Consider the following 18810-nt stretch of genomic DNA (forward strand, 5'->3'; position numbering starts at 1 on the left):
GAGAAACATCCCATAAAACTAGGTATGGCTGTAACATCCTGTAATCTATGCTTAATTTAGTTTAATTATCAGAGTGCACTAAGCTTGCACAGCATCTATAACTATAGCTACACTCTTTGCTGCTGTGTTACTATTATACACAGGTGCATGGAAGAATGGGCCAGCCTGCTGTTGGAGTGTACCTAAGGATAAATAATCTGCCATCACAAAGAGGGCCGAAACAGCATGGCCCTGCCGGCCTTCCCACACTCCCTGCAGAACTGGATCCATATAGCTCAGTGCAGCAGCCCGGATTAGACCCCACGTACCTTTGTGGAGGGAAAGATTATCCAGACCTCCCTGCATTCACTGACAGGGTTTAAGTCACTCTAGCGTGCCAGCAGCCACCCGTCACCTAATCGCACTCTCAAACTCCCTTTTTTTTGTTGTTGAAATTAAGCAGCTTTTCTGCCGCTGCTCCTCAGAAGTGTGTGGACAGAGCAAAGGTTAGTGGTCAGTTATCAAACTTCAGGAAAGTATCCACTCTACACATGAGATATTGGGGATACATTTAGGATAAAAAGTTGAAGTTTCTGTTTGAAATGTGCAGAGAAATTCTGTTTGTTTCCCTCCAACACTAGATTAGGAATTAAAGATGATGTTTAGGGGTAAAGTGTGAATATGTATGGATTGTGTTTGAATATTCTGACAGTTAGTTGATCTGAATTTGGCTTTAAAACACCCCATCCCTCATCCCCCCACATGCTGAGTGCCCAGAGGGCCTCTCTCCCCTGTCCTGTGGAGCTCTGTGCCCACTCAGCAAGTGCAGGCATATCCCACTTCCATCTGCCTATGACCTCACAGCCCCTGTTTGTTTAACCCCCTCTCCAAAAACTAACCTAATTATAGCCCTGTAGTACACGGATTCAGGAGATTCCCAGAGGATTTCACCACTATGCGTCTACCTGTCACACGGAGGGCTCTCGCCATGGGCCACGTTGATCAGTCAGCCCTGTTTTTCACACTCTCTCCTCAAATTATGTCAGAACATGTCCTGCCAGTTGCACATCTTGTGCGAGTACACAGGGAGAAAAAAAGGTGGTAAAAGCACAAGAAGTGTGTGCCAAGTGTCCCCGTTTACGTCAGTGTGATGAGTGGAAAAACTCATTACACAAATCTGCTTGACAGGAGGACGTTTGTGACATCACTAATTCACCTGCACCGACCGGCTGGGCAACTCTGTAGGCGGAGCACGCCTTCCACCCTCAAACCTTCGATTTAATCGCACTCTGCGATCTAGCAACTCCCCTGATGTGCAGATCAGAAATTGGCGTGGTCTGGGTGTAATGGATGAACGCCTCACTGCGGGTCAGGATTCCAGTGATAGATTGAGATTGCAGTGGGCTGGTTTTTTTTGGCTGGTATCCTTGAATATGGGAGGGCCTGTCCATAACCTGTTTGAGGTTCTTGGATTGACAGCAGAGTGGTGTGTGAGTGGACGAGGCTGTTGAGGTGCGGGGGAGTTGGGGACGGGGGTTAATCTCCCTGAAATGGGGCAGATGTTGTTAACTGAGCTCCTCTCAGGTCGACTCCCTGCGTGGGAAAATGGCATCAAATCCTCCTGGGGTCAGGGCTTTTGGGCTGACCCACTGAGAGCCATCCCTCTTCACTGCACCGTCCTCTCCATCGCTCTTCATTCAGTGGCAGCACTCAGTAGAGACACTAGAAAAATCACATCTGACCGTCTTTGTAGCTCTAAGTACATCTGAGATTCATGTCCTTGCCTGAACCTATGTAGGCACCGATGAGGCTTGTTGCGTGATGTTAATGTCTCATTAATGATAACTGTGGATGGATCAGAGTCACTGACACAACCACAAAGAATGCTGAGTGGGAAATGCTTCAAAGACAAGCATGCCGCTGTTCAAGAAAACAGCATCCGCCCAGCTGTAAGCTACTTGTTCTTGTCTCAGTAGAAAGGGAAATAGTTGCATAAAAGCCTTGCAGGCGCTGAAGACTAAACTAAAGTTAATATATGCAGAAAGACAAATAAAATTAACTGTGAATTTCTTTTATAATTTGTTGAAATAAAGCAACAGGCTCTTCACACTCAGTGTTCTAGTTAACAATTGATTCACTTTTCCACACTGACAATGAAAGCCAGAATGTGGGAGAGAAAAATCTCAAAAATGTTTCTTAAACTCGTTATGTTTTTTCAAACTGTGCTGTTCTTTGCAATGCTAAAAAGTTTAAAAGTCATCAAAACATTAAATCTCTTGAGTTAGACCTTAAAGTTTTGGTTGGAACTGATTGAACAAAAGCAAGAAAAAACATCTGAAGAGCTGCAGGCTGACCTGGAGCAACGTGGAGTGGTGGTTTCAGGCTGAGCCACACAATTCCCTCTGAAACCAGCAGGTTTCAGCGGGCTAAGATCAAGGAGGACAGCTACTGAAGGCTCGAAAAGAAAGGCACAAACATGTAGGACCCATATTTGATGAGCTTTAATATAATACAAAACTGTTTCTCAAGGATAATAATGTTTGATAAACCTAATGAACAGAAGTAGAGTTTTTAATTTCTTAGACTGAAAACAGTTTATTAGTAAAATAACTTGCTAAAGTATTAAACAATTACTAAAATAAAAAATATTTTTCCAGATGTTTCAATGTGTATTTCCATCATGGAGAAGTAGAGATCCGATATTAATATCTGTATTGGTGCCGATATTGAAAAAATTCCACATCAAGTATCGGTTACAACGCACGATCTATAAGGGCAGATCTACTGTACGTCATGCTGTATTTATTTTATATTCCTAATTGAAGTTTCTTAAAGATTTGAAAGGTTTGTTGCGGTTTATTTTTACATGTTTGACCAACTGCACTGACTGAACAATTTAAAGTTGTGTGGTTTTTACACATTTGACCAAGTTTGTGAAGCTGTTGGTGTATTTAAGTTTGCTGTACTGGTGCAGAATTATCAAATAAATTTCTAATTCAGAACATTTATGTCTGTATTTTTTTTTTAAAGAAATGTTTTGAGTCAATTCTGCACTTTTTTCATGTATCATATTGGTACAGGCCGTTACTCTACGAAACAGCTACACAACAACAGTGTCTTCAGTCAAAACCTTCAGATTTGTTGCAATGGAGACTCTTTGAAGAGACATGTGTTACATATATTACAGCAACATTTAATTTCCTTTTGTGATTAATAAACTGAATATGTACTGATATTTATATAACCATTCAATATATTAAAAATATTATTAAAAAGTAATTCTATTTCTGGAGTGTATCACTAAGTTAAACACATCATTAATTACACATAGATGGATATGTGAAAGCCTGTATTACTGTTAATTTTGATGATTTTCATGTGAAAAGTACCTTTCACAGTACCAAGTACCAAGTATTCAAAGTACCAAATGAGATTTATTGGACTGCATATTCTAAAAAGTGTTGCATGCGTTTATATTCCACACTTTTTAGATTTCTTTTGGGAAAAACGTTCAAAGTTATAATTTGTGTTGCTCTTAAAATCCAAAATAAAGCAGGTTAAAGTTCACAGTTGCAGCGTAACAAAATGTCAACAAGTTCAATGGATATGAATCCTTTTGGAAGTTATTTCAGATTTTTATCAAATGTTACACTCTGGTTAGAAAAATTATGAAACCACATTTTCAATTTCATCGAAACTTCAAAATAACCCTCGAACAATGGCACAAACTAAACGCTTTCAAGGAACTATGAAAGAATCTTGTTTTTCAAATGTAACATTTGGTTTAATGGAGGAGTCTGATGGCTATTTTATTGTTCGACCCATGTACAGACTGAACATACTGTACACAACTTAGCTATGATGTGGCTTCTCCTCATCAATCACACCCAGAATGGGCACGTCTCTGTTTTATACCGTGTCAGCGGTGCCTGCCTTCGGGTTTATCCCGGCTCAGCTTTTAATGCAAAGGTCATCCATTAAGGTGTTTGACTCTGAAGGCGTGTTTACTTTGCCACAGCAGGTGTGTGTGAATATGAGACTTGTCAAATATGAGTCAGGATTACCGTGGCTTTTGTCCCAAATAGAGCAAATACAAATCGCACGAACGACTTGAAACGGGACGAATCTGATTTATTTTTTCTTTCTTTCTCTGGTTCCTCTGACATTTTCTTCGGTTAGAGATCATCAAGCTTTTCTTGAACTTGTTTTTGCTTGTAAATGTGGTTCCAGAAAACCACAAAAGTGCACACACTGGTAGTTCGCAGCAGTATTAAGCGACTTCTTTGCGAGTAAGTCGTGATGGCAAATAGATGGAAACATTTGGTTTTGATGTGAAACCGATTGACTCACTCTAGTGTGAAACATCTATCTGCTGCAGATGGTCTTTTTCTGCACCGCGTGTTTGTCTATGAACACTGGAGCATGTAGAGCTGAAATTTGCTAAGATATAGATTTTTTTTACCCTTCCAGGGTGTCCTGTAAAAATTGGGCCAAGTGTATGTGAGCTGGTGTATGTGCTGTTCTTTAGGCATTATGAGGAGTGTATGGGACCTCTGTTAGACAATGCAGAGCTGAGGGGGGCAAGGACATAGGGGGTAGCAAGGGGGAAGATTAGGCGTCTCTTCTAGGCCACAGATATTGATTAGTGTATGCTGAGGACAGTGAAAGGGAACATGGATTGACAGATAAACAATGGCCATGTGTGGTGACTGTAGTCCATCAGAGACCCTCTGATCACATCTCACTGTTCATTCTGCAACACGTACCCACATCTGACGGCAATTTGATGAAAATATGCTTTGTGACTTGAGAAAAAAAAATTGAGTCTGTGTTTGAATCTGAGAGAAGATGAATGTTTTTGGCCAAGTTTGGGGCACTTTTTTGAACTTTTGCCTGTGTGCGTGCGTGGGGGCGTGCGCGTGTGGTTTTTGGGGATCGTATCCCTGGGAACGTGGGGGGAGGTGGAAGACGCTCGGCTACGGGTCAGTCGTGACTGACTCTGTCACTTATTGATTAGTTGCCATGGAGAGTTAGTCGGGCCATCTCTCTTGGAGGTGTGTCCCCAAGGGCCAGCGGCGGTTTCCAGATGATCTTGTGGAGGCTTAGTACACTGGGGGTTCAGTGTGTGTGTGTGATAAACCCTCACTAATTCTCATTCACAGTTCCTTCATCTTCCTCCATATTGTGACCTCATATTTTTATTAATACACTGACTTTGCATCCCGTCTCTATCGTTCCATGTTGCAAAATCTCAGAGAGAAAGTGTTTCTTCACACACACACACACACGCACACACCCCGCACACACACGCACACACACACACACACCTACTCCCGTGGGGATCTGCAATAAAGAGGATTGTAAACAAATTGTCCAAACTTATTGAGCTGTGAAATCCACCTCATATCCCCTGGATTTGCCTGTTCCTGTGATCCCCAGTCATCTCTGTTTTTGTGCTTTTCCCTTTCAAGGTTTACGAAGGAAGAGGGAGATGGAGGGAGAGGACGTCTTGGAGCCAGCGATCCACCTGCAGTAGCTTACGACTCTGACTGCACAGCAGGAGGAGACAGTGATGGTGCTGAACCTCACACCTAACATTCAGATTGAAAACAAAACAGGTAGAGAACAAGTTAGAAGACAAATTGAACTGTCAAAGATAAGGAGGCCCAAGTAAGATAGTGTTATTAATGGATAATTGTAATCCTTCTCTGACTGTATCATTTCTTATAACTTCAGCTAAGATTTTTAAAATCAAAATCACTTAATTTATAATGGAAAACCAAGGAAATGGCAACAGATTAGAAAGATTTTAACATTCTCTTTCTTCAATGATGGTAAAAAGGATTGAAACAGTGACTAAGCACTGATTCTCAAAGTTCAGATTTTGATCTTGGTCCCCAACGCTTTTATTGCAACAAGACTCGTCATTAGTTATTACGGCACTACATTAATGCATATTAAAATTCATTAATAAGTACTCTGTTTAGGAAAAAGGAGAACAACATTTTCTTTAAGTTAGATCCACACCTAGTGCACTTTGATTTGCAAGGTCGCCAATAATCCTCAGTTTTGATATCTTTGAATTTTCCAAGAAAAACTATGTGAAAAAAAAATTGCCAATATCTCTTCAATACCAAATACACTTTTATGCATTAACCGCAGGATCACACACTTTTTATGCATCTCACTGAAGGCAGATAGGGCATTTTTACACTCAGTTTACTCTATACAAAAGTAATTTGTGTCTAAGTTGTTTCAATATTCATTTATTTCTTATTCTTGTGAGTCAAAAACCACATTAATTGAGTTGATACTTTTTAACATCTGACATGTCATGTTTGATTCTGACATTAATTCTTTAGGAAAGTCTATGATTTCTTAGAAGACCTGCTGTATCTTCTCTTATGCTTTTCCTCTGGTGGAAGAAGGCCACACACACATCCTCAGAGAAAAGTTTTAATGGACTAAAAACTAATTTGCTGGACATGGTAACAGGAAACAAAATGCAAAACTCATTATTATGTCTAGAAATCATTACATTAAATGCCCTGCAGAAACCTCTAGTGAAAATCTCTCTCTCAGTTGTGATACTTGACGTATGTGGATATTTTTTGTGGGTCAGAGCATCTTTTAGAGAATTTCTGCCATATGTCTTTTTTTTTAAAAGCATACAGTCGATACCCTGTTGGTTGAGAAAAGACGATAAATTTATGTACATAAACATGGTAATACTTAGGATAAAAATATAACAGAAATTCAGATGATGATTATTTATTGTGCTAAAATCATCCATTAAACAGTTTTGTCATTATGTTTTTATTGAAGTATTGTTCCCTGTATTAGACTTTCAATTGGCTGGCTTGGATTCCTGTAAAATTAGCCCTCATTAAGCTTTTGTGTAACAAAAAAAGAGAAGGTTATCGTCGCAATGAAGTAACTGTATGCATAAAGTCGTATTTCTTTTGCTTTGTGAGCTAAAGAGTGATGAGAGATTTGCTCATTGATGTTTTTCTAAACCTTTAATCTTACCCAGAAACCTGATTTGGACCTTTGAACAGGAAGTTTGACAACCTTTGGTGTTATGTAAAAAAGTTCTATCAAACAGTTAACGTTGTTCCCAAATTAAGTTTTTGAATGCATGCAAAAGTGCAAAACCTATTTTCAGGTACAAAGATTGTCCTGCAATTTAGAGTAATAAAATTGTGCGATGAAATGGTTAATTCCTAAGACGTTGAGTAAGAATTATTGCAATCTACCTCATACTTAAACAAAATATCCCAATACAATGACAGTATAGCATAACTTCTTCACAGTAAATCAAAGTTTTAAGAGTTCACAATTCTTTAAACCTTCTCCTCCTTTTCAAGGATATGCGCACAAACTTCTTATGCCCGAAACTTGACGACGCCCCCGCATCCCTCCTCGACATCACACCTTGGGTGCATAAACATGCCTGCGCTCCACACATCACCCCACCCCTGGGGGACCTGCATGGCTTTAGTGCCGCACTGTGACACCAATCAGGGGAGATGGCGGGCTCCTTTGTCATGCAAACACTACTCGCTTCTTGTCTTATTCAAATGTCTGCCCTCTCTTTTTCTCCTCTCTGTCGGCCTCTCATCCCCTCCACCTCTCCCAACGTCAGCCCCTCTCTCTCTCGCCCTCGCTCTTCTTCTCAAGTCCAAGTAAATCCTCTCGGAGAGAAGAGAGAGAGCCTCTGGGCCTGAGGCTGTTGAGGAAGGCCTCTCCCTCTTGGGGGTCAGCCTGTGCCTCAGTGCATGGGGCTGTTTCCAGGCCCGACCAAGTCTTATTTCATATTCAAATGTTACAATCAGGCCTCTGACCCACAGGGGGCTCTTTATGGTTGCGGCTCCAGGTCGCAGGGTCAAGATGGTGATTTAATAGCTCAGGCAGAGGTAAAGAGTGGGGGAGCAAACTGATTTAGGGGATGAATGAGTAATGAAAAAGCATTTTTCCTAAGTTGTCATGTAAATTTCAATCCTTATTCAATATGAGGCTCTCGGCACACAAGAGACCTTCCTCTCTGGCTTTCTAGTGGACTTTAGCCACTCAGAATTAAGAAAGTCTATTTTCTGCTTTCGCTCTTGACTTGTGCTTGGTGTAAACAGTAGCTGCTGGGGAGTCGGACGAGTCTTAGGATGGAGATAAAGGAGACGTTAAAGAGTCATCATGTTAGTATGGTGCCACTGTGTCTCAGATGTCCTCATACTCTTGAGTGGCCTGTTATTCCTGTCCCGGAGGGTGTGTTCCCAGCTCTGCAGCTCGAGTAACATAGGCAGGTTTGAGTGTTTGTGTATGTATGACAGAGAACCAGCTGGATTGGATGCGCTCTGCTCTACTATTCATGCAAAGAGAGGGATTTTTTTTAGTCAACAGGTGATGGGAAAATTGAGATGCACAAAGATGTACCATGCAATATCATCACTGTCCTAAGCTAAAGGCCTAAGTGATTTTTTCTTGTCAAAAGTGATTTGGGCAGAAAAATAAATAAATAAAAAAAATCACTTTTGGCAAATAGTTATTTAGGCAGATTTCTTTTTCTTAGGATTTATTGTCCTGATTTAGCTGGACTAAAACAAACTTAATTTTATCAAAGCAGAAGAAGCTTTATTATAAAGTTGCTGCTATTTATTTTCTAAAAAGGAAACAAGGGTTGAAAATACAGGCAAAAACAGAATAAATACTGAGGGAAATGCACCTACTAACTTAGAAAACATAAAAATATGGTCAAAAATTATATAACAAAATGTAGGAATAGTGTTTTTGCCCAGTCTACCTTTTCAAACTTTTTTTTTTTTTTACAGTTTTGAGAGTAATCTTCGATCCAATGTTTCTTTTTTAACAAGCCATTCCTTACTTGCTTTGACAAGTGATAATTAAATGTAATTTCTTAACATTTTCTTATCTCTGATGTGAGTAAATGTGATTACCGTATTTTCCGCACTATAGTGCTCACCATACTACAAGCCGCACCTACAAATAGTTTGAAAAAAATAAAACAAAAAACAAAACAACTGGAAACGTACATATATAAGCTGCACAGGGCTGTAAGCCGCTGATATCTCCTCCGCTCTCGATTTCTATAAGGACGCAGACACAGCGGAGGGCTGCGTCCTAGTAAATCTGCTGGACTTATTAAGGACGCAGTCATCCGTCTCCAACTCCGAACCATGGTTTCGTTCATGCCAAGCTTACGTGCAGCGGCTCTATTTCCCTCCTGTGCTGCCAGATCGATATCCCTCAACTTAAAAGCTTCATCATATGAGCTTGAAAACATTTCTTCGCCGTACCTGCTGCTAGCATATGCTTGTTCTAAATGAAAATGAGCACTTTCTTCTTTGATTTCCAATTTCCAATTTTGACTTCCAATGATTCACTTCCTGCCTAAAGAGCAGGCGGTTGAAGAAAAATCCACTGAAAAGTCACACTGGGCTATAAGCCGCATGGTTCAAAGTGTAGGAAATAAGTTAGCGGCTTATGGTCCGGAAATTACGATAAGCTACTCCACTAAATATTACTATCATCAAGATGTTGCTCAGTAGTTCTGGTTGAATTAAGGGTCTAATCTATGGCTCTGAAACAGTACAGAAAACACAAGATTTTTAGGATTAAAAAAGACAATGATAGATGATTTCTTCTGATATAGTGATATATATTCTAATATTAATATTTAAAATATTTGCACAAAGGTGCAAAATCTTACTAGGTCTGCTCAAACCTTACAAAAATAGAATGCTAAATAACCTTCTGATCCATTCATTTCTGTCTTTTTGAGCTCACATCTAACATTAAGTAAATTGGGAATTCCCAACAAGCACGTTTTGTGCTCTGAAAAGGAGCTTAATTATGCTACTTGGACTTTCCTGACTTTTGTCCACCTGCATTCTTCTGCTAAAGTTTTAGTTTGCAAAGAAAAAACAAAGAATCAGAAGAATGTAGTTGTGCAAAGGTTATCTATCAGCAGAAGGGTCACATTATTTATATTCCGTTGGCACAATGAAAACCGCCATCAAAAACTGAGGAAGCTGTAGGACAGAAGGGACACCGGCTCACCCAAGCTATTGAAAAGACAAGATAGACTCGAGTCAGGGAGGCTGCCAAGAGGTCAGCAGCACCGCTGTAGCTGTGGGAATTCCTAACAAGCACGTTTTGTGCTCTATCGTTAATCACATAATGATTCATACCACTGGCAGGTGTAGATTCAAAATTATTTTTGTTCAACACAGATGTCTGTCTCTGATAAGAAATGAGACACGCAACTCTCAAAAGATAATAAAACAATCCAAAGGTGTGTCAATTTTGAAAAAAAAAAAATATCTATTTGGATAGACATCTATGTAAAATTATTTATTCTTTTCTCAGTTATCAATGAAACATCTTCACTTCTTTTTAAGTGCTGACCAAGAATTTCCAGTGGTATTCTGAGAATTTATGTCTGGTGATGATGTCTGCTGACGTGATGTTGGAAGGCCTCCTTGCCATCACCCTAATATTTAAATCACTCCACAGATTCTCTTTTACAGCTCAGGACACTAACTGCATCACACTAAAGCGGAAATATCACTTCCAGTCTGAAGGAATATGTTGCTAAAAAAAAAAAAAAACTAGTTTAGCCTAAATTTTCAATGGAGTATTAGGGTCTCACTAAGAAAAAAAATAAATAAAATACTAGAATAAAGCCATAATATTACGAGAATAAACTTAGATGAGAACGAAGTCATAATATTACAATAATAATGTCATATCATGAGAGTAAAATCTTATGAGAATAAAGTGGAAATAACACAAGAATAAAGTTGTAATAATATGAGAATAAAGTCACATTATTTGAAGAATAAAGTTATAATTTTACGTAAATAAAATTGTAATACTATGACTTTATTCTGTGTGTGCATAACATAACTGTGTTATGCATTATAGGCAAGTTTATTTTTGAATGTTACTTTTATGTTGACAAATCATCTCACATCCATATCCCTAAATAATGTCCCATCAGTTAGTTTCTATTTGTAAATTATTAATTATGACCACAAAAATGCTCAAATCCCACAAGTAATTTTTACCTGACAGCTGTATAACACACTATTTCCATTTATTTTGGCTGTGACTCATAGTTTACTGTTATTAAGTGTGAGAAATTATAAAAATGATAAAAATTTACCAATATCTCTTCAAATCACTGATTTTGGCAAACAAGATGTTTATAACCAGAAATTAGCCAAAAACAGATTATCCAAAATTATAAAACAGATTTATAATTGGATAAATCTGTTATGGAGAAAAACATATTTAGCCTTAAAACCAAAGAGAGAGTCTGGAGAAAACTGATGCTGTTTATTAAGAAGGATTTTCCAAGAGCTTCTTCCCCTGTTTTTATGACTTTATGAGTTTTTTATGTGTATTTATGAATATTGTCAGCTCTTTTAAAAAGACATAAAAAGTAGATTAACACCATAATAACTGAAACTCAAAGAAAACATGTAATACACCGAATAATCAACAAGTTCTATCAAAACCTTGAGGAAGCAAGTTGATGTCAGCGTAGCATGAGTGCAGAAAAATAATCTCCATGTGACAAGATCCTCATCAGTAAGAGATTTGCATTTACTGAAGACTTTTTGTTGCACTTTTATGAGTCAGATAGTTCTTCAGAGCTAATTGATAAATGTTTTAAATGAAGCGTTGTTAGAGGGGTATAGTAGCTTTTAAAACCCATTTGACCCCCTGTTGGAAAATGTCCAGAACCTCCTGGTGGACACATCATTGGTTACTGTCAAACACACCGAACAAAAGCATTATATTATCCTGAAGAGGATTATTCAACTAGTTATGGAGAACACCACCTCAGTATTAGGACCATGCATCATTAATTAAATAGTTTAAATCTAAAGCTGGCATCGAAACAGTTTTTATTTGCCTTTTGTAACATGTGGCATGAGAAATTATGACCTATTATGAAACCAAAATAACTTTAAGACATGTCTCATTTTTAGATATTATTGACTGGAGTAAAATACAAAATTCTTTGCTTATAGAAGATTATAAATTATAGACAGACAGCTCCTTTTTGTACCCAGAAAAGTCTACTTCGGCAAAGGTGCAAAATCACCTGCAACCAAATTATACATTACTTAATACACAAGTGAGCATATACAAAGTATCTTCATATTTCAAAAAACACAAAAACAGCAATAACAAATAAAAAGTTAAACAAAAGTATTAAAAACCACAATGAGAAAACTGAAATTAACATAAAAAACACATCCTAGAAAACACAATCTTTCTGAGACCAAAATATAACACTCCAAAACATTACCAACACTAAAGATATACATCAACTCAAACATAATCAAGAAAATGCATAAATAGCAAACACATTTGTAAACAAGCAGTTTAATGCTGGAAGACACATGTTGATTGGTATGTAGAACCCTGATTCATGTCACATAACTATTCATAATACATAACGATCAAAACATTTTCTTATTAATGACATCATTTGTTGATTTTGATTGGCTGTGCAGGGACATTATGGCATTTTATGAGAGAATATAGACCATTGTATTCCTTTTTATCTTGTATTTTATTTCTTGCTGGGTTTTTTCACGTTTAAAATTAGGTGGAAAACAAACCCAACCACTGCCCATAGTATGAACATAGTACAACACTAACTAACAATTATTTACTTGAATGTCAGGGTAACTTTGATTGTTGAGGAGTTAAAATTGCTCTTTCAGATTCCATCTTCCGGAGTCTTAATTTCAAACTGTTCCTGGGTTTGACATTCAGTCCCACATTGCCCTGTTATGTGTCACTCTCTTTTGTTTTGATTTGCTTTGGATACACTTCTCTCTGCAAGCTCAATGTAATGAATGTAAAGTATCTCTCGGGTGTGTACACAGGCATGATAAAATGACAGGGTTTTTTTAATGTAAAAAATCAGAGGAGGAATTGATTATTTCATACATCTTATATGATGACTATGCATATAGTGACATCAGAAAGTAGAACTCCCGTTTAATAGAAACAAACCTCCAGCACATTTACTTATGCACAGTTCTTTAAAAATCCTGCAGCAACATTTAAAAACTACAAGTAAGGCAGGGCAATTTTATTTGGTTAGCGCATTTTTAGTAACAAGGAAAATAAAACAAAAACATTACACTGCAGTGGCAAAGCAAAGGAAAACGATGACAAGTTGAAAAAACAGACTGCAGTTCTTGATGTCCGAGGTGTGACTAATTCAGAAGACCTGAAAAGTTTTGAAAGTTGATACAACAACAACAACAGGTCTTTAATGTGTTTTGGTGCTAAGCCATTCTGTAATTTATAAACTAACAACAGTATTTTAAAGTTTATTTCATGAGCTACAGTGAGCCAGACTTCAGAACTGGGGTGATGAGGTCTATCTTCCTGGTTTTAGTGAGAATATGAGCAGCAATATTCTGGATCAGCTGCAACTGATTGATTTTTGAAGCAGATGATTGATTTTTTTAAGCAGACCTGTGAAGACACTGGTGCAGTAATCAATGCAACTAAAACAAGATAAACGCATGAGTGAGTTTCTCTAGATCTTGTTATGATATTAGTCATTTAATCCTGGTAATGTTCTTTAAGTGATAGAAGGCTGACTTTGTAATCGTCTTTGTCCGTCTCTGAATGTTCAAGTCACTTCACCCAGATTTTTGGCCTGATTGGTAGTTTTTAGTTGTAATGACTTCAATTGTGTGCTGACTCTTGATCATTCCTCTTTAGGTACAAAAATAACTACCACATTTTTGTTTCTGACACATCCACATATTGATTTTTTTCCATCTATCTGCTCAGCTCTTTAATAGTTTTATAGTCACCATGTGATGTTTGTGAACAAATTCACACTCATAACTTTGCTGTGAATCTTCTTGGTATGCCATAGTAACTTGTTCAGATACAAAACAAAAAGAAAGAATTTATGTTCATTCCCATTTGATCCTAAAAGATATACGTGCTGTTTGAGCATTTACTAGGAGTTTATTTATTTTTTGTGAAAGTTTCAGAGTTTGTAAAGACTTTGTCCCTCATGGTTTCTTATTTTCTCAGCAGAAGCAGTGAACAGAAGACAAACATGTTCAGATTTGGTTGTGGGGCCACTCTAGGGCAGGGTTTGGTAAGCCTCGGTAGGCACAGCTGTAGTGCTAAGTCATTACTGCTCCTCTGGTGCCTCAGAAGAAAAGTGCCGCTCCCGCCACATGGCCAGCTTGCCTCTCCTGTCTCCAGCCACACACTCTCCTGCAGGCCTGGCAGCACCAGGCAGCACCAATCACACTTTGCTCTCGTCTTAAATTTGGCAGAGCAGAACAGAGGTGTCGCAGGGGAAATAGAGGACTTTGTTGGGGTCAGAGAGAAGGATGGATGGTGGTAGAGGTTAAACCAGGGTAGGAGGCTCTGTTCCTTTCCCTCTTATCTTCCGACTGACCATTCTCTTTCCCATCCCACCCCCTCCTCCTCCACTGCTCCCCTGTATTCCCTTTTGTGGCCTGTGCACCTGCAGCCCTTGAGTCTGGGCAATAAAGCTGAAGGATTTGTCTACTGGAGGTTGGAAGGAAAAGTAGGGGAGGGGGGATCATTAGACAGCATGGGAAACACAAAAGCAACAGGTTCAAACTGTGGCTGTTAATATGGTGCCATTTAATATTCAGAGCGATGGTCTTGACGTGATGCCGTTTGACATAGTAAGAGCAAATTTAAGCAGATTTACACTCTGTTTGGGGTTGTGTCATAATGAATCAGTCTGATAATAATGGCTCATGCTTTCAGACTATTAAAGGGGCCTCATGTAAAATGAGCAAATTGATTGTATTCTGTGAAGGCTTCATGTCTGCTAAATGGTAAAGGATGGTGTTATGTATTTCCCAGGCACATAGTGCAATTTTATCGCACAATCAAGTAACTGTTATCTTCAATTGTTATAAAAATGTTTTATATGTCAAACTTAACTTAAAAGAAATTTAACTTTGCAACGTAACAGTTTGAAATTGGCCCTTGTCTCTTTAAGAAGTTCCTGCTCCTTCCGATAGTCCTCCTTCAGCACATCATCACAATGTTCGTCCATTATGCCGTTTACAGATGTTCTTAGGGGCGTTGCACTGAGAAGTAGTTTCTATGATAAGCTCAGCAGACTCTGAGTTCCACCAGGTGTTTGCTATTTGCTGCAGCTAGTCTGGAGGAGCTGAGCGGAGAAGATGCAGGGGAGGGGTCCTGGGAAGAAATTTCACATGAAACCTCCCCTTTAAGCCTTTTCACTTAGAATTGATTAAATGTAATTTCTGCAAATTTGCAGAACACAAGTTGCTAAAAAAAAATTCTGAAGTTTAAGTAACACTTCAAAATGGGGAAACAATGAAAATGTCTATGGCACTCAAAATCAAATAAGTGTCTAGTTTTAAACCATTCATATTTCTGCAACCTCTGTGGAACTGTTGTAGACTGGTTCTGCCACTATTAAAATGTTTTGTTTACTGTTCCCAGTTAGGTTTGGTTTCGGTTTCTCCTTTGCTTCCATGGATGTTTTACACCCATCGCCAAACAAAACTGAAAGTGCAGAGGAGCAAATATTTATTTTAAAAATCTGAAAATCAAAACGATGAGTGAATCAAGAGATTTAAAAGTTTTTGTTGATAACTATTGATAGAATATTCAATATTGTCATTACTTAGTAAAATATTCATATCCCATTAAATGTATTAAATGCCATAAATGCAGACTTTAATGTATTGAGATTTTACATGATAAACCAACGTAAAATTGTGGAACTTCACATTTGCATCCTTTTTTTCAAATAAATCTCTGAAAGTTGTGGCATGGATTTGTAGGTACCTCCTTTCCCCCAGAAATTTGTGGAGAAGTTCAAAGTAGAGTTTGGTTATCAAACAATCTTCCAAACTCTGAAGATTTCCAAGCGTGCAGTTCAGTTCATCATCCAAACAAGGAAACAGTTTGGCACAACTGCAAACCACAGATAAGTGGCAACTCTGGAGTAGCTGCAGAGATCCACATGTCAGCAGGAAGAATCTGTTGAATGAAGAACTTTATTATTGCTTTTCTTAAATTTGACTTTATTGGTCAGAATTGATAAAAATGATGGAAGGAGCTAAAGTCAAGGAAGAAAACCTGGTAGATGTTTTCAAACAGTTGAAACTGGGGCAGAGCTTCTGCATCCAGCAGGACAACGACTGTAAACATGCAGCCAGAGCCAAATCAAAGGTTTTGGGTGTGTAATTATTTTCTCCAATCTGACTCATCTTGAGTCATTTTGCAGTCAAGGATGGCAAAATTTTTGATTCTCCATATTCCAAACAGTGTTGCTACTATATATTCCATGAACATTCAGACTCCTTGAGCAAGTCTCTTATGGATTATTTATACTATTTCTCATATTTAGTTATACCTCTGCCTTAGTGCATCCATTACAACTTTGCAAATTTGTTGACAACATAATCCAAAGACTTCTCTCTGACTAAGCTTGAGCTATTTTGTAGAATAATTGGCAGAATTGTTCCCTTTCTAGATGTGCAAAGCTGTTAGACGTACCTCAAAAGCCGTGCACATCTAACTGCAGCGAAGGTGGTTGTGCAAAAGTATTGACTCAGACGGGCTAAATGGAAATATATGCCACAATTTATATTTTTAATCCTTACACATAAAAAAGCAACACTGTCTTTTTCTTTCCCCTTCTCAATTATGTGTCACATCGAGGTTGGAGATTCTAGCATGACAAAATATGGAAAGGTTCAAGAGTTGCAAACAATTTTGCAAAGTGCTCTGTATGGTGCTAGTTATAAAATCCGCTAAGTCTGCTAGAAAACAAAACAAAAAAAATGAAGCAAACATAAGTAGTTGTTTTTTAAGGATGTATCGATATAGTTAAAATGTTCTGCAGAGTTTCTTTTCATTTCCCCACCTGTTGTAATGTTATGTTCAGTCATGTAGAACTTTTCTCTCACCAGTTGCATGCCAGACCCCCCACATTGTAAATGTTCGCAAAGGGAAAAAAGATTCAGCTCTTTCAGGGAGCGGCCATGAAGGCAGAGGAAATCACTCTAAACGGTCTTAATTCTGCCATTAGACGAGAGCGAGCGCTGTGGGGATTGGCTGGCCCTGCGCTCCATATTCACAGAAGCAGGATGAGGCTGAGAAGCCCGCTGAGAAAATGGTGTCGTAATCAGAAGCCAGCAGTTCTGCCTGATCAGGTACACTAGCCCCTCTTCTCGTTTCCTCACTCCCCTCTTCCTCCTCCTCTTCTTCTTACTCTTCGTCCTCACCCCCAACCCCTTGTAATTTTTTCCTCCCTGAGCCTTGCCCCGTGAGGAGATCCTAATAAGAGTTTGGATGCGCTGTGCTCTTCTTATGTGAAGGCCTGGCAGGAGGGAACGGAGATGAGGCCTTAAAGTTGCAGGGAGGTGGTATGTGTTTAATCTGGAGGTATATGGAGCTGTGATGGTGGGATGATGGGGGCTTGTTTTTTTGTTCCCACATTTGATTATTCAAGTTGGCTGAACTACATTCTAAACCCATAAAATTCGTATCCCCTCTGGGGAACCATTTGCATATATTTCAGTGCCCCCTCCCTCACATCCCAATTCCCCCCTTTTATTTCTCAGAAAGTGAAAGAGAGGGCGAAGCAACCAGGCCTGTCTAGGCTTTAAGATGTCACCGTGGTGTGAAATATGGGCGAACAAGCAGGGTCTTTGAAACCCAAACTAACCCCCCACCTGCCTCTAAGCTTCTGCCACACACACACACACACGCCTGCACGCACTCAAACACACACACAACTAGTTGCTTCCTTATACTGGAATTAAATTTTAAGTCTGTGCAAAGTCATACAAGCTCTGCAGCTTCAGTCGCACAGCATTACTGCTTATTTGCTTTGGGCATTTCTCTTTCAGTCACTTCAGATATGTAGAGGCTTCCCTTTATCAGGTTTTGCACATGCATCTGTTTGCAAAATACTTTATTCCATTACATGTCAAAATAAAAGGAGTCATTATAAAGCCAGGACAAACTGCTGCAGGCTAGGAAGAGTACCTAATCTCTGGTAAACAAAGCAGCAATGCCTCGCTCTGTAAGTATGCCAGATCCACTCTTACCGTTGACGATGTAAGGGGGATTATTTCTCAGACAAAAATGATCTGAAGCCAGGTCTTAAAATTCCTCTTAGGATGTGTGCCCAGCAGCAGCGAAAAGAAGGGAACACACATGTAGCTGTTCAGGCAGGAAAAGCGAGCCAATGAATTGCCAGTCAGCCATAAGAGACACCTGTTCATTTGTCTGGCTGGTGAGGTCGAGGTTTTTGTTTTTCGCCGTGCCAACAGGCCCACTGGCTCTACTTTTACTGCCCATCTGTACGGATGGGTGAAGTTGGACGCCGGTCTTTGAAAGAGGCGTAGAGCAGGGGGCGGTGGTTGGTACTTGATGGCATTTTGGTCACATGGGGTGAGTTGCTGTCATCCTTTAACCTTCCCCCCTGGACCCCTTTTCCTCTCCCTCCCGTGCCCACTCCCTAGTGCACAGGCAGAATGCAGTGTCAGGAGGGTGAGCACTGAGCGCCCATTGTGTGTGCTAACCAAAGCGGAATGCCCGGGTGACAAAAGGGGGAGGAGTGGGCTCAAGGCACACAAAGCTAGGGGGAGGAGAGGGGAGGATGGGAGAGAGAGGGGGTGGAAGAAGAGAGGGGGCAATCTGCTGGGGGCTAAATAGACCCACTCTGCCCCCAAAACTCTAGGCACCCTAAAAGTCTTCCCTCACCTCCCCCGTTGCCTCCATTAGCTC

The 18810-nt window shown here is 39.3% G+C and overlaps 1 long non-coding RNA gene across 3 annotated transcripts in view; it reads left to right on the forward strand.

Annotated features, from left to right (window-relative positions):
• The window catches only part of LOC116714548 (uncharacterized), a 54786-nt gene that overhangs the window by 12665 nt on the left and 23311 nt on the right, over positions 1 to 18810 (forward strand). For 2 of the 3 annotated variants that reach the window (XR_004338076.1, XR_004338074.1), the window contains one exon: positions 5451 to 7199. This is a non-coding gene — a long non-coding RNA (uncharacterized LOC116714548). Of the gene's footprint in view, positions 1 to 5450; positions 7200 to 18810 lie in introns of those variants that run through there. The other variant, XR_004338075.1, reaches the window with a different exon arrangement.

Source organism: Xiphophorus hellerii, chromosome 23 (genome assembly GCF_003331165.1).
Source record: "Xiphophorus hellerii strain 12219 chromosome 23, Xiphophorus_hellerii-4.1, whole genome shotgun sequence".
NCBI lineage: Eukaryota > Metazoa > Chordata > Actinopteri > Cyprinodontiformes > Poeciliidae > Xiphophorus > Xiphophorus hellerii.